The sequence below is a fragment of the Falco peregrinus genome, chromosome 11 (assembly GCF_023634155.1).
Source record: "Falco peregrinus isolate bFalPer1 chromosome 11, bFalPer1.pri, whole genome shotgun sequence".
NCBI lineage: Eukaryota > Metazoa > Chordata > Aves > Falconiformes > Falconidae > Falco > Falco peregrinus.
The window spans coordinates 17,953,621-17,978,754 of record NC_073731.1 but is presented as its reverse complement, the minus strand read 5'-3'; the positions used below and the strand labels follow the sequence as shown (position 1 = coordinate 17,978,754).

Here is a 25,134-nt window from a genome sequence, read left to right as displayed (position 1 = left end):
GATTTATTTGCTTTCTTGTTTGCATAGCTCTAAGTATGGTTATTTATCTAGATTATTTATTATTCATAGACCTCTGTAAACACTGGCCACACACACCATTAGTACATGTTTGCAGTTCTGCATCTGCAGTGATGGATTCTGACCAGCCTTTCAGAAACATTCTGTAGTCACTTCATTCTAGAAACAGCACCTTGCTGATTAAGTAATGAATTTCAGATCTTGACCCCATATTCAGTCAGTCCTTTATATCAACTGACTTTGGAGTATTAATTAGGAATTTTAATCTCCACATAGGCTTATAGGATGTAACAATAAGTTTTATGAAAGACTAACTGTTTTCAGCTGAACCTGTGACACATACTAGGTGTACAAACACAAAAAACACATACACAGAAATAAAATAACCTTTTCTTTAAGTCTTCTTTTTATTTGCTTTGGTCATAAAATACCAAGATCTTGCTGTAGTTGTCAATCAATATGAAATGTGTTTGGTTTATAAATGAATATTCCGTTTTGCTGTGTTAGTTTATAATGAATGAACAGCAACAGCTAAGTAAAGAACGATTAATTTTCACTTTTATCATTCACTTGCAAGAAGTTATTCTCCAATTACTTATTACCTGTGGAATAACGCTGAAATTAAAATGAAAAACCCAGTCAATATTGCATGCATCAAAAATGAAGGAAATCTTCACACACTGAGAATGGTGAAATGTTTATTGGTTTTTAGACATAGAGTCCTCCAGGGAGTGCTACAAATCCACACAAACTCACTGCATCTTCGATGTTGCATTTGGAGCGTTGATTTAGGTGAAATATGTGTAAAAACTCCTGTAGGCAGACAGCTCTCTAGTAACTATACATCTGCAAAGGCTCAAGAACATAAATTATTCCAGCATGAGTCTGGGATAAACTGTGCTCACTTCACAAACTTTAGATCTGGTTGATCCACACGGCAGCAAAGGAAACAATGTTGTGTTTCCGAGTTAGGGAACGAGAGTTTATTTAACCATTCTGTATATATGTGCGTAATTTTACACTGATTATTTTCTCTAAGTAGCATAACATTAATGCAACCAACAAAGGAAAGAGGACTTCTGAAAATAGGACATGAAATGATGTGAGACTGGCCTGGTACAACAGGTTCCCCAAGTTACATCAGAGCCAAAGGTAAAGCAGCTGCCTTCTCAGGAAGAAAATGCATCAAGCTTTTTGCCCCACAGCTCAGACCCCTGAAAGCTACTTTGTATCCCCTGCAAACATAAAAGCACTGTACTTTCTTTTCTTTTCTATTTGTATCTCAAAGACTATCAAAGAGTATTCTGACTGGATCAAACATAACGGGAAAAAAAAAACCCACACAAAACATTTTCCAGTATTCTGTCTCCAGAAAACCGGAGAACTATATAGTGGTTCATCACTTGCTACTACTACACACCCAGATCTGGCATCTCAATGCTGCACTGTGGCAGGGCTTGCCTTCCATGATTTACTGAGTCTTTTCTGAGTTTACTTATCTTTAAGCCTTGGCAACATCTTGTAGCAAAGAGTCTTACACTTCAGCTACTCTGTGAAAAAAATACTCTCTTTCATTTGCTTTGTTGCCCCGTGATTTCTTATGTACCACTTGTTCCTTTGTTGTGATAAATAGTTAATAGCCTTTCATATTTACCTTCTCTGTGTCTCCTGAAGAAATAACATGCTATTCAATGCAGATAACCATTCTTTCTGTCTTTCAGTGTATTTTTCTAGGTTTACCTACGTTGTTTTTGTGATGAGGTGACTGTCCACCACAGGCTACATATCAGCAGAATAGTTTCTGATTTTTTCTCCAGTGTTTTCCTAATAATTCTTAATTGTTTTTACTGCTGCTGACCACTAAGCTGACATCTTTATCAGGCTCTTGAAGATGTGTTTCCTGAGATGAAATAGCTCATTTAGTGCTCATCGCCATGTAGATGTATTTGTTTTCCCTACATGCATTGTCATTATTGAACTAGAATTTATTGAGTTCTGGTTTATTACCCAGATACTCAGTATCAAGAGGGATCAAGAGGGGGTTTCTGAACTCTTCACCTAAGTTTTAGTTTTTCTATCTTGAGTAATTCTGTTTTAATATAGATCTCAGCCCAGATTCCTGTGGGTCTCCAGCAGCCACCTCCTCTCCTTGAGATAACTGACCATTCATTCTTTCTTCCCTAGTTGTTTCTGTCATGCTTTTCCTGACAGTGAACGTGCTGTGTTTATCTGTGAAAACAAGCCTGATTTTTACTGTCATATCGCAGCTACAAACACTGTTTCAGACAATGAAATACGCAATTAGTCTTCCTTGCCATTTGCTTTTTCTTTCCACCTTATTTCTTTATATAGTTCTTATGTCTTTTTTGCTTTCGTTTTCTGTCTCTATCACTCTCCCTCCCTGTTCACTTTCTCAATGATCCACTTTCCCATCCAACATCTTCTCCTGTTCAACTTTCCTGCAAGGTCCTGACCCTTTCCTCACGACTCGCATCTCTTTATGTGGGCTTACTAGACCTAGAATAACTGTGTACATGGTTCTATTTCTCTGCTTTCCCTATCCATCCATCTTTCACTAAAAATGGAGGCAAGCAGATATAATCTGTGCATCAGTCAAAGCCAGGGAACCTAGTGGAAGTCTCTGCATTGGAGTAAGTAGAGTTGGAGCAGTTTTCTGTGAAAGCAGGCTGACTTATGTATGAGGCTGGGTTACGGATAGATGCTGCACTGCTATTCTCAGCGGAGTTAGGGGGCAGGGAATATGCCACATCTCCTCTTGGGCTGGTCAACCAGGTGATTTGGACTTCATGACAAGATGGAGCAATTTTCCCAAATGGGTTGAGGTGCACAAGGCTAAATCATACCCCTGGCTCATCTGCCCCTCTGGTGAATTGCACACAAGGGGTGAACAGCTCTAGGAGGAAAATGGTAAAAGTTCAGCTGCCTATGTCTTTCCTAATATTTGGCAACTAGGGGATAACAGAGCTGCCAGCACATACAGAGAAGAATGAACAAACCAGTGCAACAGGCAGATTAACTCACCTAGGCTTGCTGCAGATGCCTGTAAAGACCACAAGAGCAAAACACAGGACAGCGAGCACTGCAGTCACTGGCTTGGAGAGCTGTGTTACATTTTGCTCTTCAGTCCCACGAGCCCTATGAAGAGGGAGCAACCACAGTACTTAGATCTGTTAGCATGATCATAGCAGAGATGAAGCAGCCATCCTATCTCCCGTCTGTCACCGACGACACTGATGACACCGATGTGGAGCAACACATATTGGGAAACCATAGTGGAACTTCTTTCCAACACAATGGAACTTTCCCACATGGTGCGACTTCTTTCCTCATACTTCAAGCCCTGATTCTCTTAACTTCCCTATTTGATGCCAGCAATTCCTTTTCTTCCTCATATACCCAGCATTTACCCAGTCATCACCAGAGAGTTCTGTGGGATTCAAGATTCCCAGTATATGGAAAACTTTGTGAGAAGATGTTGTGATGGGTGAGAAAGTGGAGAAGATAATTTCTGTGAAATAGCTTGTTACTTTTACCATTCTCAAATCTATTTGTCAAGCACTAAGTCGAATAACAGATAACAGGACATCTTCACAGTGAAGCATCCATATTTTTCAGCTATCCACACCGGACTTTGTTCTGACATTCACAAATACCTTGCTCCTTCAATGGCACTGAAACCAGCAGGGATATTTTGTAGACTGAGATATTCTTCCACCAAATAAATTATTCTCCGTGAGAAAAAGCGATGGACTGAATGTATTTGGCACAGCGAGGCAATCTGCAGAACTGAGGACAGCATGGGGGAGTAAAGGTGCCGCAATCAACTATTTCAGTGAAAATAACTGCATGAGTCAGCTGTTAGGCGTTAGAAGCGGTAATGGCGATAATGACCACACCTCACGGCCACGCTGCTCTCCTTTTGCCAAGGACTGTTTTCTGTTGGGTGACCTCTTCTTCAGGGTAGTCAGGATACTTCTGCTGCTGCAATGCTTTTGCACAAAGGTTCTTTGTGCCAAATAACATCATATTTTTGCCAGAGGGTGTTCATGGTTATTGTTTCTTCAGTGCGTCTCTAATTAATTTTGCCAAAGCCACCCACCTTCTGCCATCTGTCAGGTGGCAAGAAGAAAGAATGTGGCTCCAGACAGCTAGACAGGACAGAAGAGCATGTGGTGAGGTGAGAAGGATATAGAGACAAATTCAAATCATCACTTCACAATAGTTTCTTTTATATGATAGTTTACAAATCATAATGGGCTATTATATCTATAGTATACAAACTAGGGAGTTAAAAACCCACAGATTAAGAAATTGCAGCAATGTTCTGAAGCAAGAGATGCTAAAGCCCTTTCTGGCCTAATATATCAATGACAACAATAATACAGTTATTGTCGTGATTCTTTTTAACCAGTAAGCTTAGTCTTTGTAGACAATGCCCATAGTTTATACTTCCTGTAAGAACAAATGTGTATTATCTTTTACCTTAACTGTTTCCACGTTTCCATGTGCTTCCAGTTATTTATCTTAATTTTGGAAACAAAAACAAATACACATCATCTAAAGAAATGGCTTGACCTTCCTTCCATAGGCCACATCCTATATTCTTTGCATGCTCCAAAGCTATTTTGCACTCTGGTTAACTCAACTAGGAGTTGTGTTTGTGTATATTCCCGCACAAAACGTATATATAACCTGACCTCACACGGCTTCACAGCACTGAACTAAAATCCCAGTAGAACTTCAGCTATGGTATTTATCATGTATTCATGACTGAATGTGGATTGCAAGAAAATATTTAAGAGTCCATAGAAACTTTTCTTTAAAGTATGCAATCCCTAAATATTTGGGTATACATTATGGTCCTTTAGTTAGGAGTTTTTAGACTATTTCATATTTGCCTTTCTGTTTATTTTGTAAAAGTATACTTGTCTAGCACACATTTTTATGCCAGCCTTGCTTTGCATTTTTACAGTCTGCTAATTAGACCATTTTAACTAATTTGTTTGCATTTTGTATGAGCAAGTTGGGCTTTTGGATTGACTAATGTAATTGCAGCCAGTTTCTGCCAAATACAAATTACTCTTTCTAGTGTGAGCTAGAGAGAAAAGTAAATATTTAATAGCCATCAATACCCTTGCAGCATTTTAGAGTGTGCTTTTTTCCTATGGAAAGTTTAAATAATTTCTTCAGTGCTTGATTGCACTTTAATGTTAAGAAATTATTTTTTAATCTTTTTTGAAATAATAATGAATTAGACATTTTAGCGTCTCCATAAGGGTTTTCTTTCTGTGCACTTTGCAGTTTTAGATTCCAAGCTTTAAGATCTGGTACTTTCATGTCTGAAGTTTACTTGTGTATCTTTTTGCATATTGAATACTGTCTCCTAAAACTATTTTCCTGGAATGTACCCGGGTTTTAATGTTTCTAAGTAGATGAAGTCAAGTCTTAACAGCAATGTGAAACTGTGGGACTTGCTTTCTCTTTTCTTTTTCAGAGGAGCATAGGAGAAGACAGGAACTGGTTACCAAACCTCAGCATTATTGGAATCTGTCTTTTGAACAGCAAATCTTATGCTCTTCATCTCTGCAGAGGTGGACATAAAGGCATAGGTGCACCAGAGATTTAAACAGGCTAAAGCTCCTCAATTTTCAGCTTTAACATTCCCAGGGTACTTGCTCCAGTGCAGATCAAGAAGACCACCTGTTTGCCAGCACAGAGCAGCTCTCTTCCTTCCCCTTTTCCTTCCTCACACCTCCCTCCTTCCGTGACCTACCCGGAGGCCAGGGTGAGTCTGCCTCGCCCGAAGGGCTGTCTCCCAAACATTATACACAGACCACACTTCTCAGATCAGGGCCAGAATAAGAGTGCTGACAGGTGTTGCTTTCTGAAAAAATCTGGGGATGGTGCTCTTCACCCCGGTGTACCCACCTGCATGGTGCCACTGCATTTGGCCTGGGGTATGAGTGTTTCAGGCTCTATTTTCTTTTCCCACGTGAAGCTTTCAAACACATGGGTCCCATAAGTGTCCTAACCAATGGCCTAAGGAGCAGGGCTGCTGTCTCTCTTCGTTCCCCAGTGAAGGTGGGAATAATCCCTGCGAAGTAGATGGGTTTGAGCAGGAGCAGTGGGGAATGGCTGGCTGATGCTGGGGTTGCCTTAGTGTGTTTCTAACCTTACCTTACCTCTTGTCAGTCGTCTTGTGCAGCTGCTACCAGTCCCAGGATGCTGTAGAAAGGAGAATCTGCCTTTGGCCATCTTGCTGTTTCATCTGATGAAGCTAAAATGATAACAGACCGACAGCGAGATCCAGCACTAAGGAGAGAGAAACCAAAACACCTTTAAGCTGAGTCCTTGACATGTCAGACCTCATTTTCTTTTCAGAAAGGGTGCAACTTCATATAATATTAACCCATAATTATTAATCCATAATTATTATTTAAGAGGGTGAATACATAATCACTGCCAAGTGACAACAGAGTTCCATGTCATCATCAGGCTGTATAATCAGGTCCTGAATTTCATAACCACAACTAAATTCCTTCTCCCTGTCCCATTCCTGTTACATCAAATGTGCCATGGAAAATGACATGTCATGTAACAACATGTTTTTGATGGATGCTCTATCATTATCCCTCACTGTCTTTGCAATCCTCCCCATCATGCACTAAGAACAGGTGCACTGCAAAAGGTAATAATTTTTTTTTGTTTCAGGTATTTGCTTGGCCTAGACAGATAGGCGGGTGATTTGATCAGTGAACAAACAATGCTGTTCTGAGAAAGTTACTGTTAACAAGCAGGCTTACCTGCCCTCCCAGATAAGTTTAAGTGTGGCACTTCATTAGCGAACCCAACACTGCCACTGTCCGATATCTGCAAGTCTCACAAACATCTGTAGCAAATTTGAGCATAACTCAGTGATAGAATTTGTCTGCTTGGATCAAAACCTAATTTTTTTCAAATTTAACACTACATTTAATACTAAAATCTAATATCAAAAAGCTGTAATTATCTTACCAACAAATTTAATAAAAGTAGATTTAATACTGAATTTCTAGTGTATATTTTCCATTATGGGCATGGTCGATCTTTGGGAACAGTGTTCTGTGGTCCTAATTTATATGAATTTCTTGATTACATACTTTCTGGTCCTAGATACAGAGAAAAGTAACTTCCTGTGTATCCTTATATTTGTTATTTTGGAAACGAAGAGGACAGATTATCAAATGTATTTGAGTATGTACCCAGTACATCTCTGAGTGTGCCTAGCTGAATGCACATTGCAATGCTGGTGTGATTTTGGTACTCCTGAAAGGAGGTAAAAGGCTGAAGGCTTTGAAGATGTTCGTACCATCGCACAAGAAGGCTGTCTAAAATAGCTGCACAGATCGTCTTTAGAAATGAGAAGGAAGTTAGGCTATTTTCTCACTTCTAACCATTCTACAATTTATTCATGCCTATATTCTCTTGGTGCTAATAGGATTACTCACACAAGTAACACAATAGCACTTTAGCCTTAAGCAGTTGGCCTCCACGCTGATATACAAGTGAGCATGTCAGCTGGTGCTTACTGTGATGCAGAGAACAAATTCACCAAGAACTGAACTGGCTCTGTTTTAAGTCATAGATAACTGAAATCTATTTTCATCATTGCAGTCACAGGAAAGTGTTTTCTAAATGTGTTATGTCAAAACATCCCAAAAAGTGACATGTAATCCAAGGCACACGTTTTATTCTTGATTACATTTGCAAATTGAATCTCAGTCCTTTCAAGGCATTTTGAATTTAAAGTAATATTGTTGAACACTTCTGTTCTTGATATTCTACTAAAGTAGCACCACAGGAATGTTCCATAAAGGACTTCAGCACAATAATTCATTTATTCACTGAATACCCTGTCTTAACAACTGACAATTTTTACAGATCTCACCCCTCTCCAGGGATTTAGTCATTCTCCAAAATGTAACAGCAAGAGATGCAGAGATGTTTAAAAAATGTATAGCACTTTCCGAATTCTTCAGTAAATAAATATCCAACAGAAAATACAGATGCTTTTCACCAGCTACATCACAAGACCTTTCAGTGTCTGCTCTCTGCTTATGAACTCTCTATTTCTTTAAAAGCCTATGAGAATCAATGTCTTTACAGTGTCAGGTCCTGGTTAAACTACACAGGGAAACAAATCCCAAACATTTAGCTTTCTAAAGCTACAATGGCATTTCTCACACTGACTCAGCCCAAGTCTTCTGCTGTGCTAGGTTGTGTCAGTAATTTTCAGAATTTCATATTTCAATGCAAAATTATTTGTTTGAAATTTTGGCTGTTTCTAAGCCCAGTATTTCTGTGCCTGAAGAGTAGCTTGAATGTAAGGTGCATGAGTGTCTCTGTGTTGCTGTAACATTCCAGCAGGAAAATTCTTGACTCAAATGATGAACACAGAGTATGGTATAGCGGTTCGTTCTTAAACATACCCTCTCCTAAATTTGTGCTCTGCCCATGACATTTTTCCACTAAGGATAGGCATACTTAGAAGACAAATTTCCATGTGAATGGCAAGATATTTTGCAATCATTGTGTGAACTATAAGAGGAAATGCCAATCACCAATTTTAGACTATTTTATTTATACCAAGCAGTAGATGTTTCTAGTGTTAATTAAACTCTTTCAAATATAACAGCAATGAAATGTCCAAGAGAAATCGTTGGTCCGTTTTATGTCATTTGCACCTGTATTTTGGACTTAATAGAGCAAAATGAAGATATGTATGGGGAAGGTATGCGAGGGAAAAGGGCATGCAAAGCAGTGACGTGAATAGCAAGAAAGAAAAGCTGAAGAAGAAAAAATAATGGTCTGATTAGGTGCTGGTGGAAGATTTTCTACTCACCTGTGCTGGAAAGTGGTATTAAAATATCTGGTCCTCATAGAGCGCTACAGTAACACAGGACTTCTGCAAAATTTAGTGTCTTGATCAACAATCGGGTTTGCACCTCCAAGAGTTTAGATTTACATCTGGCCATCACCTAAGTAATGCACTTTGACACAAAGCATTGCTTATGTTGCTGCTAACTAACAAAATTTATTTGCAAAGGTGAACACTTATAAAGGTGTTAAAGACACAATGAACAGGAGCCAAACTTTTGAACTTTTAACCCATTCTATAACCTATGTGAGGTATACTTATAAAAACAGGAATGCCAGTTATGTTTGCAAGTGGCTTCAGATTAACAAGGGCAGATATAATCCAAAGTACTGCTTACAGGTCAGTGAAAAGTTTAAAGGTTAAACCCTGCTACTTTTTTTCAGTTCAGATTCCAAAGAGTTCGAAAAGAAAGGCCCATTTCTACTCCCAGCTACACTAGTGTGAATTTAGTATTCACAAGTGCTTGGTCTTAGTTGAATTGATGTGGATTTGCAGCACAAGGACTACCAGCTCTGGCTCTATACTGTTGCTTCGCTGCTTGGTTGAAAGAACATGTTTTGTTCAGCTGCCACTTTCCCCTGAAAAAAAAAAAAAATCCATGTAAATTTGCCCATGGAGTTTTCAGAGCAGAGAAGCTACACAAAATACTTGAATACACTGTAGAAGTTGAAAATAAATATATTGGGAAAGGTGAATTTCCATATTAAATAAGTTTATTTGATGCTCATTATCTCATAGCAAAAATAACATTCTTCCATCAGCAGTTCTACAGCATTTTTTAAATATGGTGCAAATGTTGGATTATATTTTACAAGAGAGGTTTGTTAACAATAAAATCATCATAGCCTTACTTCTATAATAACCTAACAGGAGCCACACCACTGAAAAGAATAATGTCTTATCTGAAATGAGATTTCCAACTAAGATCATCTAAGGAAATATATAACAACACTGTGACTCTTGGGTGACCTTATGTTTTTCTTTTCTACTTGTTTTTCTACTATTAGCAGTAATAAAACCACACTATTTAGCAACACTTTTAAAAACGTCAGACAACAAATACCAGTATTCACATCTGCATCTTTTCTTCCTGAAGAAATACTTCAAGTCTCCCTTTTGGACTCCACTCTTACTGATACTACCTGGGAACAGAAAATCTTCCAGGGAGTGGAAGGGTTTAGGGCCACTCCTGATACAAACTGCAAACATAACACACTGGGGCACTGCCTTTACCACCTCTCTACCAGTCACGCTACCCACAAAAAGCCCATCTGTAATTGTTCTGTCCTGGCCAGGTTCCTGAGCAGTAACTACTGGAGAAAGTTGCTTAAAGACAATGTACAGAGAGCAGTGATAAATATAGAGAAAGATTACAAACCACGTTCTGCAAATTCCTTTTGGGTATCTTCCCAGAATGTTATGCAGAGAGGTAGATGGGTTAATAGCAGCAAGGAGCCTCACAGCATCCCTGCACTCCCCCCTGGTCTTACAGACTCTTTGAGATTGCCTGTTCTGCTCATGTCCTCCCGATGGTTCCTTTTCAGCAACTTTTGTTTCATATCCCACTTCTTCAAGTGTTCTCTTAGCATCTCCACTGCTCCTGTTCGTACCACGCTATCCTGCTGCTTTTCTATGCCTGTGCAATGCCAGTCCCCAGGCAGTTCTCACCTCACAGCTCCCTGTCTGGTTTTCAAACCACATAACTCTATGGAGAGGCTTTTTATAATATTATTTTTTTTCAGTGTTTTGGTTTTGGTTTTTTAACCTTTTGAAACTCTCTGAAGGAACTAGATGAGCTTTAAGTCATGATCTCATGCAGAAGGAAGAACAAAGTGTTGCACAAGGGGGAAGAATGAGAAATGGTAGACTTTGTATAATACATCCAAACATTCCTGAAAAAAATACTATACGGTTCTGGAAATTGCAACTTTTCTTATGACCCACCTTACAACTCGCGGCTTGAAAAGCTGCAAAACTTTTTCTTCCCTTGAAAACCTATCTGTAAAAGCACTTCCAGCAAGAAGGGTTGCCCATACAGCCCTGTGGGTTTTTTTTCCTTTTCAACCTTTGTAAACATTCATACAAAGAAATTCAGTTGCTTGGTTATGGATAGAAAATGGATCCACAAGAACGAGAACTTGGGCAATGTATATTCATTTCAAAGTTAAGGAAATATTGATGGAAAACACTTCTGCATCTTCCACTAGAATTACTGAATATATCTGATTAAATATATAAACTTCACTTTGCTATTCAAGTTCACCAAGCATGTTTGGAATATCAATTATTTTGTTAACATACTGACATGATCTAGTCAAACAAATGCGTTTTGGGGTAATAAAATGTAAAGCCCTATTTAAGTATCTTTGCTTTTTTAAAACAATGGAGAGAGAGAGATTTCTGCAAAAGCAAAATTATATTTCCACAAAAACTGTAAATTACAATCATTAACCTCAGCCTTGCCATAAGCACCTTTTTTCCTCAGGGGCATGGACCAGCTGTCCTCAAAGAGAAATTTTAGTTTCAGAAAGCTCTTGGGAAAAAGATACAAAATACACTGTTAGGCTATTTATAAAACACAACAAGTTATCTCTAATCTGTTCCTACTAATCAGTGTAAACCACAAGAAAAAAAAATTGCTCTTAGAATAAAAATTCCTAAAGAGTCTTAGGGACACAGGGAAGCTTCTGAAGGAAAAAGTTTAATTTTAAGTAAGGCATCACATTCTGACCATGGCATTGGCTTAATAAACTGTACAGGCTCAGATGCATGAATTTATGCCAGATTTTCCAAACTGTAAAGCATGACTGATATTTCTTACCTTGCTCAGAGCAGCTGACACACTTTAGTTCAAACAGTACTTGATTTTCCTTCTCCCCTTGCCTGCTCTGGCGCACCAGGGTCTGCCTTTTTAGTATTTTACTGTGACATCCTTGTTATCTGTTGCCTCAAAGTTTTTGATGGTACCATATATGTACGTGATGCCTTGTAAGAGTAAGGTTCAAAACTGCTGAACTTGTGCACCCATGCATTAATCTACACGCAAGAATAATCTAGTTAATGAAAAGATGGCCGGGGGAAAGCAGAGCCTGTCTGTGAGCTCGGGATGTGAGAGGTAGCACGGGCTGTGGTTGGCACTAGGAAGACCTAAAACTGCCAGTGACCCATTGTGTGATTCCAAGGAAGCCATTTCACCTTTCTATTGTGCTTTTCTTCTCAGCCTCCGTCTCTCCAACCCGCCAGCCCTTCACAGCAAGATCTGTCTCTTACGATATGTGTCTCACAGCGGGAGCTCAGCTGGGGCTTCCAAATTAGAGCTGATTGGGAATTTTTCAACAAAATGAATTTTCATTAGAAAGTGCAGCTCAGTTCCAGTGCAGTTCTGCAGCGCAGTTGTGGGGACGCTCACCCAATATATGAGGATGCAAATTCAGCTAATGACTCTGAAGAATACATTGCTATAGGAAGCAGATCATCTCTAGCAGAAGCTGTGGAGTGTACCTTGCCCTAGGATAACTATCAGGCTGTGGGTGAATTGGCACAGTCATCTGTAGTTAGAGAGATAGCAGGTCAGGAATCTGAACCTGAGAATGTAGGGGAGATCACATGCTGTACATCCCTTTTGTTGTTGTGCGTGTTTGTATAAAAACAAACTTTCTAAAAGCACCCGAGTTTGCTACAGGAAAGAACTGGAGCATCAATGAAATCCTGAGAAGTTTCATGAGTGGGTTTACTTGATCTCACTCGGTTCTGCTCTGAACCCTGCAAAGTGTTAACAGTGAGATCAGACACGTTTTATCTTGTAAAACACTTACAGTCTAAAGGAAACAGACAACTTCAGAATAAACCATGACCAACCATTTGAAGAGAGTTAATGGCAAAGAGAGAAGTTATTTTCAAAAATCATTCCAACCAGAAATAGAAAGGCTTTCTGGTGATTAGTAAAAACAGGTTGTCCCCAGCATGAGGAAGGAGATGGCAGTAGGCAGGTGTGGGCAAAGGGAATAATCAGATCAGTAAAGTCAAGAGCATAGTCACAAAGTTCAGTGGAGACAACAGGAAATTAAAGCATGGATTTAGGGGGAAACTCATATGGGCCTTTAGTAAGTTTTGGTGTGCCATAATGAGAGAAAGGAAATAACCAGGAATTTCCAAAAGTGATGCCATTAAAGCTTTTAGAATATTTCCTTAGCAGCTTCTGAGTCTTGATTCTGGTGAATCACTCTGAAAAAAGAAACTTTTAGAAAGAGGGTTTTTTTATCAAAAAATATTCATTGGTATGAAGCAGATCTCCGCTACATGCCAGCATATTGTGTAGGACACTGCAGGAATCCCAAAACGGCAGTGCTGAGGGGAATGTGTTTTATCCCCTTCCCAGGCCGACTGCAGCTTCTCTTACTGCCTGCCAGTCTAAGCCAGCCTGCATTCGTAACCCAGAGAGCAGCTGAGTCATATTCCGTTCACATGGTCACTTTGCAGCTGACGATGATTGCACTACCTATGTGGCATTTCCAAAGAATATGCAAAATGTCATTTGCTGAAATGGCAACTCTGTAAACATGTCTCCAGGGGGCATTTTGTGCAAAAGTTAAAGACTATCAGGAACATTATATCACTTAGGTGAAAGATTTGTACTGGATCATGCACTATTCTCTCTCTAGCCTCTGTCTACCAAACACCAGTTCTGTGCGCACGGCTGTGAACCTGGGGCAAGGGTTCAGGCTCTGGTGTAGCTGAAATGAGGACACAGCCTCCCGCCTGGCATCAGCACTGCCACTGTGCTCACCTTTCAGGAAAATTAGAGCCTCTTTCTCTGGGAGCTAATTTTGCTTAAGCTCGCTCCATGAGTTCCCATTCTCTAATTGTTCACTTTAAACTCAGCCAGAACAAATCATTTTTCCAACTTCAGAACAATATGCTGGGAGAATATATGGAGAAATGAGTCAAGCCCTGAAAGAAAGCTCAACAAAAATATTGCATCGACAGTACAGATTACTAACAAAACCACTAGATGAAGCTCCTTCTTGATGAAGACTGTAACTTTTCCAATGCAGGATGATGACCTGTATTACTTCCTCAGAAAGAAAAAATTGTCTCCGTTTAAATGATATGACTAGTAAAAAAACACTAAACTCTGGAGCCTTCTGTGGGCAAAAGGTTTGCCTGTGAACCTTCTGCTACATAAATTGAGATTAAGAAGAGAAAAATTTGAGACAAACAAGCACTGACCTGTGAGTGAGAATTAAGCAAACACGCAGATGAATTCAGAGATGGAGCCCTGCGATGGGGAAATACCCAGGGTAAGAGATGTTTACAGAGAAAAATTCTGTGGATTTTCAGGCAGGGGAATAGTGGTGGTTACCTCCTGCTAAAATATCACAGCCGCAATGAAGTGGCAAAGACGACAACTGACATGTCAGAGACACATAAATCTATCTTTATAGGGCTGACAACCTGGTATGATTGCTCTCCAAAGATAACTTTATAACTTGCTGAAGTGTGATTTAAGGACGCCCTGGAGCAGCACTAACCTGTGTACCTTTCTTGTGGGTAACTTTTTATAAGCTATAGCTTTATTTAATAGCTTATGCAATTTTTCATTTGACCTACGGGTGTCCCATGTGGGTGGGATTTTCAAAAAGACTCAGGCCCAGATCCCCAAAGGGATTTACACAGAGATGATTGCACCTATAACATGTGTAGGGAGCAGAGCAGAGACGTGGCCACAGTTTACACTGTAATCTAGCGAGGATGCTGCAACACCCTTAAATGTTCACCAGGAAATCTACCCATGCTTATGTGTGAAATTGCTCTGGACTCTGGTGATGCTTTAGCTCTATCCCACCAAAATGGAGTAATATTAGGCACCAACCAAGTTCTCTTGAAAAGGCCAGACTGAACCTTTCCTTTCCTACTGTAACTTTGACCCTTTCTAAAGTATCTTTTAGAAATGAGTACTTGTATCTTATTACCAGGTAGACCACTTCAGCAGGAAAAATGTGTGCTGCTTTTATTTCAGTGTTTTGTTTTTCAAGTGAACTATTGTATATACATGTAAGAATAAAAAGAATGGTAAAAAGGATAGTAACGCAATATCCAGTTTGGTCCCAGTGATGTTAGATGTGCTTAATCTGAAGCAGCTGATAATCTCTGCATACAACTTGGGCTGTAGATCTTTGAGCACATCTTCCTTTTGATGCTGGCAAAGAGCAGGGGTGGTATCTTCATATATGTCAAACACTAGGATAAATTATGTCTTCCATGGGAAAGAAGCCACAAGCAGCAGTCTACCTTATAAATAAGCCTTTAGGGAAGCTGCTGTATTTCCATTTTTTCCCTGTCTTTTCACAAAGCCAAACTGTCCCCTGCGGCATTTGGGCACTCAGAAGACAGTTGTATTTGAAAGGCCATAAACAGTCAAACTAAATAAAGAGATGTGAAAAGCTGAAGTCCTTGCAATGCCGTGCTACAAAACAGGTGCCAGACTGGCAAGTTCTGCTTGAAGGCTCGATGCTGATTTGCTTCCTCAGACCCAGAGAGCTCTTGGCAAGAGTCTCTAAAGAAAAGCAAAGTGCAGGCTGCGCTGGCCTCACGCCTGTGGAGCAGACAGCTACCTTTCTGAAGGCTAGTGCAGCACAGGGGCATTACAAGCTAAACTCTCGGATCCATGTTCTGACCTCCGTCAGTGGCTGAATTTACGCTCCTCTGAGTGGGGAGAAAGCATCTTGAAAGCAGTAGAGGACCTCAAGGCTCTTTAGAGCTCCTCAAATACTCAAGTGTAGTGGTAGCAGAACATCCTCATCTGACTTTCACTATGACAGGTAGTAAGCCCAGTAAACATAACTCAGGGTAGACTTCTGAGGGCTGCAGAGTAAACTGGAGAAAAGCCTTAGTCCTCCCAAAACCCGCCTGGACGCAACTCTGTGCAGCCTGCTCTAGGACAACCTGCTTTAGCAGGTGGTTGGACTAGATGATCTCCAGAGGTCCTTTCCAACCCCAATCATTCTGTGCTTCTGGGATTCTGTGACAGTGTTACGGGAAAGCCTACAAAGCTGTAGGTCCGAGCACAGAGCCTCTGCTCACTTCCAGGGGAGCACCAACTGCAAATAAAATAGCAGTGCAAAAGGGCTAAAGGCATGGTAAGAATTCATCTCAAAAGCATTATAAGTTTACTTTGCTCACACCTACAGGACAAAGTATGGTAATGTTACTGCTGTTGTAGCAGTAGTATGTCTACAGACAAGAACTCCAGTATTTTCAGAAAAGCAGCAGTATTTTCTTTTAGACCAACTGTTTTAACTAGGGGGGGGGAAAGCTTGCAAACATAAGTCCTCTTTAGTATACAAAAAAACCTTCCTCCTGCTACTGGTATCAGCTCTTCCAGGAGAACAGCTTTCTTTTCTCTGTAACTTTGCCTTGGAAACAAAGATCTGAACTCTTCTCCAATGTAAAATAGGGGGTAAGCTATGCCTACACAGTAAAAAAGCATTGAAAATGTTTACTGGGAAAACTGATGGACTCATAGCACGCTTTTTCCTAAGACTGACGTAATTTTAAGGTTAGTCAGAAAAGAGGTTTCTTCCCAGTGGGTCTGTTTTGTAGGCATAGTGATTTAAAGTCCCATTCTCGCAGAAAGCCATCACAGAGCTTAACTAAGAACACTTAAATCCTAAGGGTGAACTGTGGGCCCTGTGGAATTGGTATGGTTATACGAGTGCACAGGTATTGTATTAAGGCATGTTTGTAACAAGGTAGAAGTTCACATATAGAATGGGAGAAGAGGAAAGCAGATTCTATCCTAAAGCACTTGCACCCTGGCTCTGGATAAGTCAAATAAGTGTTTTACGCTACATAGCACTTCAAAATTTATGACCTCTTGTCCTTGCTAATAAAGAAAATACCACTTCGCCACAAGTGGAAGAAAAATTACATAAAAATAATTTCAGCTACTTCCTACTTCATAAGAACTAAAGTGATGCTGTTGTCCCTCAGCATCAAAAAATTTACACTTCGTCAGATAAAGTGCACCATTCACCATTGCCAGCAAAACACATGTTCTTGTTGGTCCTAGCACTTCATTCTTTTTGTGCTTTCTGGCTCTTAAATGAGGGAAAATATGAGGATGATGCTTTAGGATCACAGAAAAGGGAAGTATGCTACTTTTTAAAGCTTTCTACTTCCAAGGAACTAGAGTATTCATTGCAAAGGCCGGGACAACTAAGGAAAAGTGACTCCAAAATACCATCTGCAGTCAGATTTGGGATGAATGTTCTCAAAAACTGTTTTCTCTTACACCTACATTTTGTGGGCTTGAGCATTATGCCCAAAAAGATGACTGGGGACTATGAAAAAAGGAACAGAAACCTAAAAGCAGGTTAATCTCCTAGAGCCCTGAATCCAGGGCAGCTATGTTGTATTTCTGAGGCTGCCTTAATGTCTCAGTCAGTCATTCTTGCCCTGTTCTCGTACCTGATCTAAAGAGGGTAGTAACATTATTTCCTCTCACCCATCCATTTTTAATTAATGTTCATTTTAATCACAGGTGCCATCAGAGACTCTTTCTTAATGTGTATTATTCCTTTGGCCAGCATGGAGGGTTTCTCTTGGCAACCCTAGATGTAGGAGCAGTATAAATATAGTCAGTGCTACAGTGATAAGCAAAGTCTTTAAAATAACATAGATCTCAGCATACATGCATATTCATACGTAAATGGTAAGGTACATTCAGCATTAGCCTAAACAGAGGAAATCAGGTAACACAGCACAAGCACAGAAAGCAAGTATAAAATTATTTGATCAAACTGTTTCTACTTCATTTATTTTTGTCCTGCTCTGACTGGTGTAACTTATAATTAGTCTCTGCCTGCAGTGGTGTGGTTCCAAAGAATGGTGGATTAAGGAGAAACTCTAGAATATCTCCGTAACTTGACAAGTTCTAACCTGAAAAGCTACACTTAGTCCATTAAGGATTTTTCACAGTGACATTTTAGTGCAGCTAGGGAAATATGCCACTTTGGCATTTATCATTTTCAGGGCACGGACAGTGAAAAGGAGTTTGCTATGAAGAACAAAATAAATTAGATTACACATATAGAAGTGAGGTGAAGAATACCGATAAATATACACCACTGAATGTCAGCGAATGTCACTTGAGAAGCCATTTGCAGCTACCAGAACAGCCTTGCAAACCAGCAAAAGTAGCAAAACCAGGCAAAACAAGTTGGGTGTACTCACTTCCACATGAATAAGCAATAAACCTCTCTGAAGTTACACCAGAAAGTTGTTTAACTTGATAGATGAATCTTTTCCAAATTGCTCTGTCGCATACTGTATATGGCTACAAAGGACTATGGACGATTTAAAGCTAAAAAAAGAAGCCATTGCTGAGAATGCAACAATTTAAGCATTTTTGTTAAAACATTTGTATTCTGCTTTGTATTAAAGGGACAGTTGGAACAAAGGAGTGATTCATCACACTGCTTTTTCTTCCATAGGGCTGCTCTTTTTTTTTTTTTTGTCACAACTATTGCATTATTACTGTTTCTCCTTTAAACGTATCTGCTGCTCTAGCAACAGGGCCTAGAGGTAAATCAGCTTAGGTTTGGTAGGCAGAAACGTTGCAAATGAAAGCTTTTCTGTTGAAAAATTTCTAATGGTAGCTATCTAGCATGCCATCTGAGTATAAGTGAAAGACCTGCAAGATGTCTCCTATCTTTCCAGCAGCATCCGATTTGTAGATCTATGGATCAACTCCATTTGGGTTTATAGACACGCTGACCTGGAAAAAGCCCTCCTTGTGAAAGTTACAATACTTGAGAGACAACATCAAGATTCCTTCAGGCTTATTTTAATCTGGGCTTTCTGTTTGCAACCTCTTGAACCACTACTCTTCATTGATAATAAACAGAAGTGAAGATCTTTGACTCAGAAAATATCTCCAAGGAAAAGTAGGAGTTCTTAAAATTTCAGAAACCCTGACTGCTTTTATATTTAATTTTCCATGAGATTCTTCCTCCCAAATTCTAATTTATCTTAGCAAAATCAGAGGCAGCCTGCATCATTTTGATTTCATGAGACTGTTATCCCCAGACACCACACTCATGCAAATTTCAGATCAGTTTTGTTTTCATTAGTGAAAAGCAGCAACACAGATCACATAAATGGGGTCATACAGGAACTGCTTTATTCAAAATATTTCGTACACGCTAAGATATGCTGACTGTAGAACTGTTTCAGTCAAACTTCTCGCCATATGTTCATGTAAAAGCTACAAACCACCAGCCCTGTAACAGCATCCTAAAGCCTGGAAGTTTAAATCTTTGAAGAGAACAAATTTCATGTACTTACAAATCCTGTAGATGAGGTAAGGGCAAACCTTCCCTTCTTGGGCAGGTGTTTATGCAGTGAATTTTCTTTGTACAAGTCTTCACTCTATTCTTGCAAAAGCAAAATCAAAAGTGATCCTTATTAGTCAAGCTGAACACTTTATTAAATTAAATGTAAAACCTGTTTTAGAAATGGACAATGAAAATCAGAGAACAAAGATTAAACAGATGGGTTGAACTTTCCTGAACCGCTCCCTGCCGCCCTCCCCCCCCCTCCGATTCTTTGAAAACTGAAGTAATCTTTGAGGCAAAACAGGCGTTTGACAGCATCCGTCACCCAGAAGCTCTGTAGCAGTAGTGCTGCTTTGGTCTTGTTTTGAATTTCTCTGTCAATTTGAATAGACACAACAGAGTCTCAAGCAGCGATGCTCACAAGCTGAGAAGGCAAGGACCGTGTCACGTGCAACAAAGGAGAAAGGATCATTTTGTTACCTCATCACAAATATCAGTGTTCCCGAAAGATTCTCCCTTCACATAAATGTATGCAGTTCAGCGAAAAACACAAGAAAGCTTATTTACCTTTTACATGTGAAATTTAATACTCTGCGTAATAATATGCTTAACATTTTTAGAAGCTCTGAGATGTATCACATATGCCTTCAAGAGAGACAAAAATACAGATTCTTAAAGGTTATTTGAAAAGCATATATGCTTGGCCAAGAGGTTTTAGAAGAATTCCCAAACAAACAGGCAGCACATGCATAAATATGCTGATTTTGTGACAAGCACTGAAAAGAAACTTCTGGTTAGCAGCCTGCCTAACCTAACGAATGGTTTAGTCCTTCCTTCCTCCATCCTAAGCGTGAAAGCTGCTATCCACACCCCAGACTTGATCTGAGCTACGGAATGCGATGGCGAAATGCCTACTGACGTCGGATCAGGCCCAGCAGCCTCCAGGCTTGAGCCTGTAGGCCTTCACCAACCTACACTTCCCCACAACCAAAAGTCCCTCAAATGCAGCTGTTAAGGTATGTGCAAAATATCTGAAGCTCTTAATCGGACAGATCTTGTCCTTTGGAACAAGTAGAAATTTTGCCTGAATAAAGCAGTACAGGGTTTGGCGTGGCACAGCCAATAATAACGAAGAATCACAGTTTCTGTTATCAGGGGGTTTTGATACATTTGTCTTTCTAAGTAAAAAGAACATACAGTTCTAAGGGGGGGTGTCATTTTTTGGTCCTTTTTTATTTTAATGGCTAAACATTGTAATGCTAGCTAAATAGAAATTCTTGTCTGTTAATAGGTTCCTTTAGTTTGTAATAAATAGGAATGCTAATGACTAAAATTTGGTATTTGGTATGCATTAGCTTTTGTACGTCTTTTCTTTACAGGCTTCATTGACATTCAATATGGCAAGCTTCCTTTGAAACATATTTATAAAATAACTACAGTATAATTAAACCAACAAAGCCATCTTTTAAGTAAGCTTAATAGCTCCGTTTTTCACTCTGTAAATTTTTTAGTTTAAGGAGGAAAAATAGTTATGCTTCAATTCTACTGTATATTTCATTTTGCATCTGGTATTTTCTTTCCATTTGCAATCTGTGCATATCTAATTCTTGAAAACTGTGATTATTAATAAGTGTGCATGAAAAACATGCTTTGTAGAATCTTCCACAAGAATACTTTTGTTAATGAGAACTGAAACATATCTTGGCAAAGACAATATAGGTAATACATATATGTGTGCGTATATATACATATTTCAATAGCTAATGGTGGTGTAGTTAATACACAAAAATGGATTAATAGATATTGTAGGTAATACTCGAAGTGGATGCTGTTTAATAAATGTAACTAAAAATATTTTAATGATATAAAAGCAATAGGTAAATAAAAGCAATTACATTTAATTTTGCTTTCAGCTTCTGAGCTTTTTCTGTAAGCTTTAATAGAGGGGAGAGCTTGTGCAGAAAGCTAATGGTAGAGTCAGCATTAGCATTATTCATTAGGGTTTCTAAGTAGTACTTATTCCGAGGTATTTTCCGGAAGGCTGAAATGTTCTTGGTAAGGGTACTTGGATCCTGATAACCCTAATTCGTAATAATATCCCCCTCATTCAGAAAATTAAAGTTTACAGAGTCCTCAGCAGTCTGAAAATCTTTATACTATTTAGAAACATGATCGTGTTTACTAAGGACAAGCTAAAAAGTGATAGCTGGCATGATGGTAAGCAAAGTGGAACCTCGGCACTGTCTCTTAAACTCTGTCCTTTTACAGGCACAATAATATTGAGCCCCCATTTACGGTATGGTGAAGAAAAACAGTTGACATCATTGTTATAATCTTTATTTAAAACTGTTACCAAGGTTACAAATTACCATCACTGTGTGCAACAGGTCCCTCTGAAGCAGTATCATTACAGATTAACTGTAATGTGTAGGATTATAATAAAAGGCATAAGGGATTACGCACGAGCAAAAGTGCTAGAAACAACACAAATACATCTACACTATCCAGCGCATCGCGTCGCAAAACCTCCGCTCTCCGTGCGGCTTTTTGTTTCGTTCGGGCATTCAGAGAGATGTTAACCGTGCCCTGAAGTGGCTTTACCAGTGCCAGGGCGCGGAGGGGCAGGGTTTGTCTCGGCCTGGAAAACCGCCGCTGCTGGAAACGTCCCCAGGCCACCGCCGCCCTTGGCGGTGCACCGGCGCAAGGGAAGCACGCCTCCATTGTGCGGGGCGGGACGGCGGCGACGGGAAACGGCGGCGGCACGGCACCCTCCCGGGGCCCGCAGCCCCAGCACAGCCCGACCGGGCGGCGGGGACCAGCCCGGGGCCGCGGCCTCCCCCGCCCGCGGGGGGTCTCGCCGAGCGGCGGGGGCGGTGGGCGGCCGGGCACCTCCCGCTGGCCGAGCCGGCGGCCGCCCCGGCCGGCACCTCCGTCCCCCGCTAAGTCACTCTACCCCGCCCTCAACTTAATGACACAAATCCGGGCTCTTAAAGTCTTTGCGACTGATCGTACGCGCTCATTTATAAATAATGATCTCCATATAGATGCATAACAACAACATACCAGAAGTGTTTGGGGAGAAATCCGATTAAAGTCTATAGCTTTCTTCCCCGCTCTCTCCCGGAGCAAAAGTCTTGCCACAGGTCAGCCGCCGCGGCCGGCCCAGGCTGCGGGGTTAAAGGGAAGAAAGGGCTCCAGGCGAGCCGCTCCCCCGGCCGGCGGAACGGGGGCTGCCGCCGAACGGCTGGTGCTGCCGGGGCGCGGCCCGCCGCCCCCTCCGCCCGCCCGGCCTGGGCCGCTCGGCCGCGCCGCCGGCGGGGACGGCGGGCGTTTCGGGGGCAAGGAGCCGCTGCCCCGGCCGGAGCGTGAACTCCGCGGCCGAGGCCGATGTCCCCCCGGCGCCGGCGCCCCCGGGCAGGGGCGTGGGGCCGCCCCGCTCCGCCCGGCCCGGCCGGCGGTGACGCAGGACCGCGCTGTCCTTTCCTCTTTCGGGCGATTTACGGGAACTAGAAAAACAAACATCGGGCTGTTTCATGGAACCGGTGGAGAAAGCTCCGAGGGGAAAGAGAGCGGGGCACATCCTTTTAGAGGAAGGACAAGGGTTCTCTGAGGAGGGAAAACAAAAGATGACAGTGGTGGCTGTAACCCCACCATGAACCAGGGACCTCCTGGCCACGCTCGGAGAGCTAACCTCCCCGGACTTCCCATTACCTCTCCATGACACTTCACTAATGCTCACACAATGGCCAACTGAGCAGTTCAAGTAAAGATATTTTAACCTGAACCAAACATTGTCTCCAGACAATAGGATGCAAAGCAACATCTGGTACCACACATAAACAATGCTGTGCAACAGCATATGCTCGACGTCTGGAAGTTTGTGTCAACACTAAGTAGCGGAGGAGGCTGTTGCTGCTCGGCATGAAACCTTCATAAATGGCCGCTCGCCGAGCCTCCGAGGTGAGCATCGAGCCTCCTTCCTCCCGGGGCATCCTCTCCAGCTGGAGGTTGCCCGGCCAGACACCTTCGGACCCCACCCGCGCCTCCGCCCTCCCGCCCTCGGAGCGAACCACCGGTGAGAGGTGCCACGGGGACAGCCCGCGGCCCGGCCTAGGGACAGCACCGGGTCACCCCTGCCCCGCCGCGGCTCCTGGGGACACAGCGCGGCCGCCGCCGCCGGTGGAAGCAGCCGGCGCTGAATGGCCAACTTCAGGGAAGCGCGCCTTGCAGGGGGAGGCTCTAGGCTAATGAAACAACGGGAGGTGACTATTGCAAACAGCTGTTCCTCATACATATTTCATTATACAATCAGATAATGCGTCTTACCACCTTCTCAATTATTCACAGATAAACATTTTCAAGACGTTTTGACATCTGTCTTAGGGCCTGCTATTAATTTAGTAATCGCTGTGGTTAAAAATGTATGGGGACTGCACCTCACAAAAACTCCGATTTTATTTACGAGGACACCTTCCGTAACAGCTCGCCCTCAGCAGCACGTCGGGTCACAGAGAGCCCCGAGCTGCCGGGCGCAGGTGATCCTCGCCCTGCAGCCCTCGCACTGGCCGCCCCGGGGGGGCTGCGCCGGGGCCGTGCAGCGCCGGGCACCTCCCGGCACCCTCCGGAGCTCCCAGGGAGAAGCGCCGGGCGCAGGACACGCGGCACTTTCCCTCCCCGGTGAGCCAGGAAGCCACCCAGGAAAGTCACGTCCGTCCCCTCGGTTGGCACCAGCGCTCCCGCTCCTCTCCACGGGCAACGGGCGCTCACTGTTGCCTCGGGCCGCCCCGCAGGGGGACAGCCGCCTGCCCGGCTCGCCCTGGCTGGGGCTGCGGGGCGCCTGCTCCCCCCAGCACCCGCCAGCCGCCCGGGGCCAGCGGTGGCAGCTCCTGCGGCTCCGCTGCCCGCCGGAGCAAAGCCCGCGGGTCCCCGGCCGGGCGGCGGGACGCGCCTGTCCCTCCTGAGCGTCAGGGAACTTCTGACAGAAAGTTTGTTTCGCTGCCGCTTGGGCTGGTTGTAAAACTGCAAGGCTGTAGGGAGTCGCGGCGTCTTAAACCTGCCTCTTTTGTGTCTCTTCCCTGGCGATAATCCCTTCTCTTAAAAGAAGGAGCACACCACCCCCCGAAACACACATGCACATGCACAACTACCAGATGGCACACATGAGCATTAAAGAGCGAGTTAAACGAGCAAAGGGGGGAATCAAATCTCGACAACTTTCAGATACTTTAGTGATTAAACCAAACCATTCAGCACCTCTCCCCTCCCTCCCCTTCCCCAGGCTACCTCTTTTAACCACCAAATTCACAGGCAAGCAATCGCCCCCCTTCACGACCCCTCATGCCCAGGTAAGTGGGTGGAAACGCGTGCGGGTTTTCCCGTTCTGCTACAAAAGACCTTGGTTACTACCAGCTTCCAGAACTGCGTGCAGGGGCACGGGGCTTCTGCTTTGCAGAGGGCGCAGGACCCACGCCTGAGCCAGCAGAACGAGGGAGAAGTGCTTCCAGCCTGGCCCCGCTCCTCTCCCTGTCCCGCTGGGGCTTGGCCGCCCCCACGGGCCTCACCCCCCCTGCTCGGAGACGGCCGCTGCCCGCGGAGGTCGCACGCGGGGGTGTCCTGCAGCCACCACAGTGCGGGCCAGCGCATCCCGGCGGGTACCGGGCTGCGGCTGTAGTTGCTCTAAAACCTCAACCGAAGTCCCGGCTGTGAATTTCATCTTTAGCGCACCGCCAAGAGAAGGGCCGGCTCCCAGGGAGAACGGTTGGGGGATGTAAAAGCCCTTCTGCTTTGCAGGTGGAGGAAGGCAGAGGAGGATTTGGGGTCATACGGAAGAGGGGATACTCT

General features: G+C 42.5%; 1 long non-coding RNA gene across 8 annotated transcripts; it reads right to left on the bottom strand.

The window, feature by feature from the left end:
• Positions 1–699: 699 nt before the first annotated feature.
• On the bottom strand, positions 700–24,154 carry LOC114012537 (uncharacterized). 8 transcript variants are annotated; one of them, XR_008749254.1, is made up of 8 exons: positions 22,353–24,154; positions 19,304–19,392; positions 18,191–18,320; positions 10,901–17,568; positions 8,921–9,534; positions 6,222–6,351; positions 5,968–6,133; positions 700–4,187 (listed from the first exon to the last, which is right to left on the bottom strand). It is a non-coding gene; the product is annotated as an uncharacterized LOC114012537 (long non-coding RNA). The 8 variants fall into 8 exon arrangements; XR_008749253.1 differs by lacking the exon at positions 10,901–17,568 and having other exon boundaries at positions 6,217–6,351; XR_008749251.1 differs by lacking the exon at positions 10,901–17,568.
• Positions 24,155–25,134: the final 980 nt, after the last annotated feature.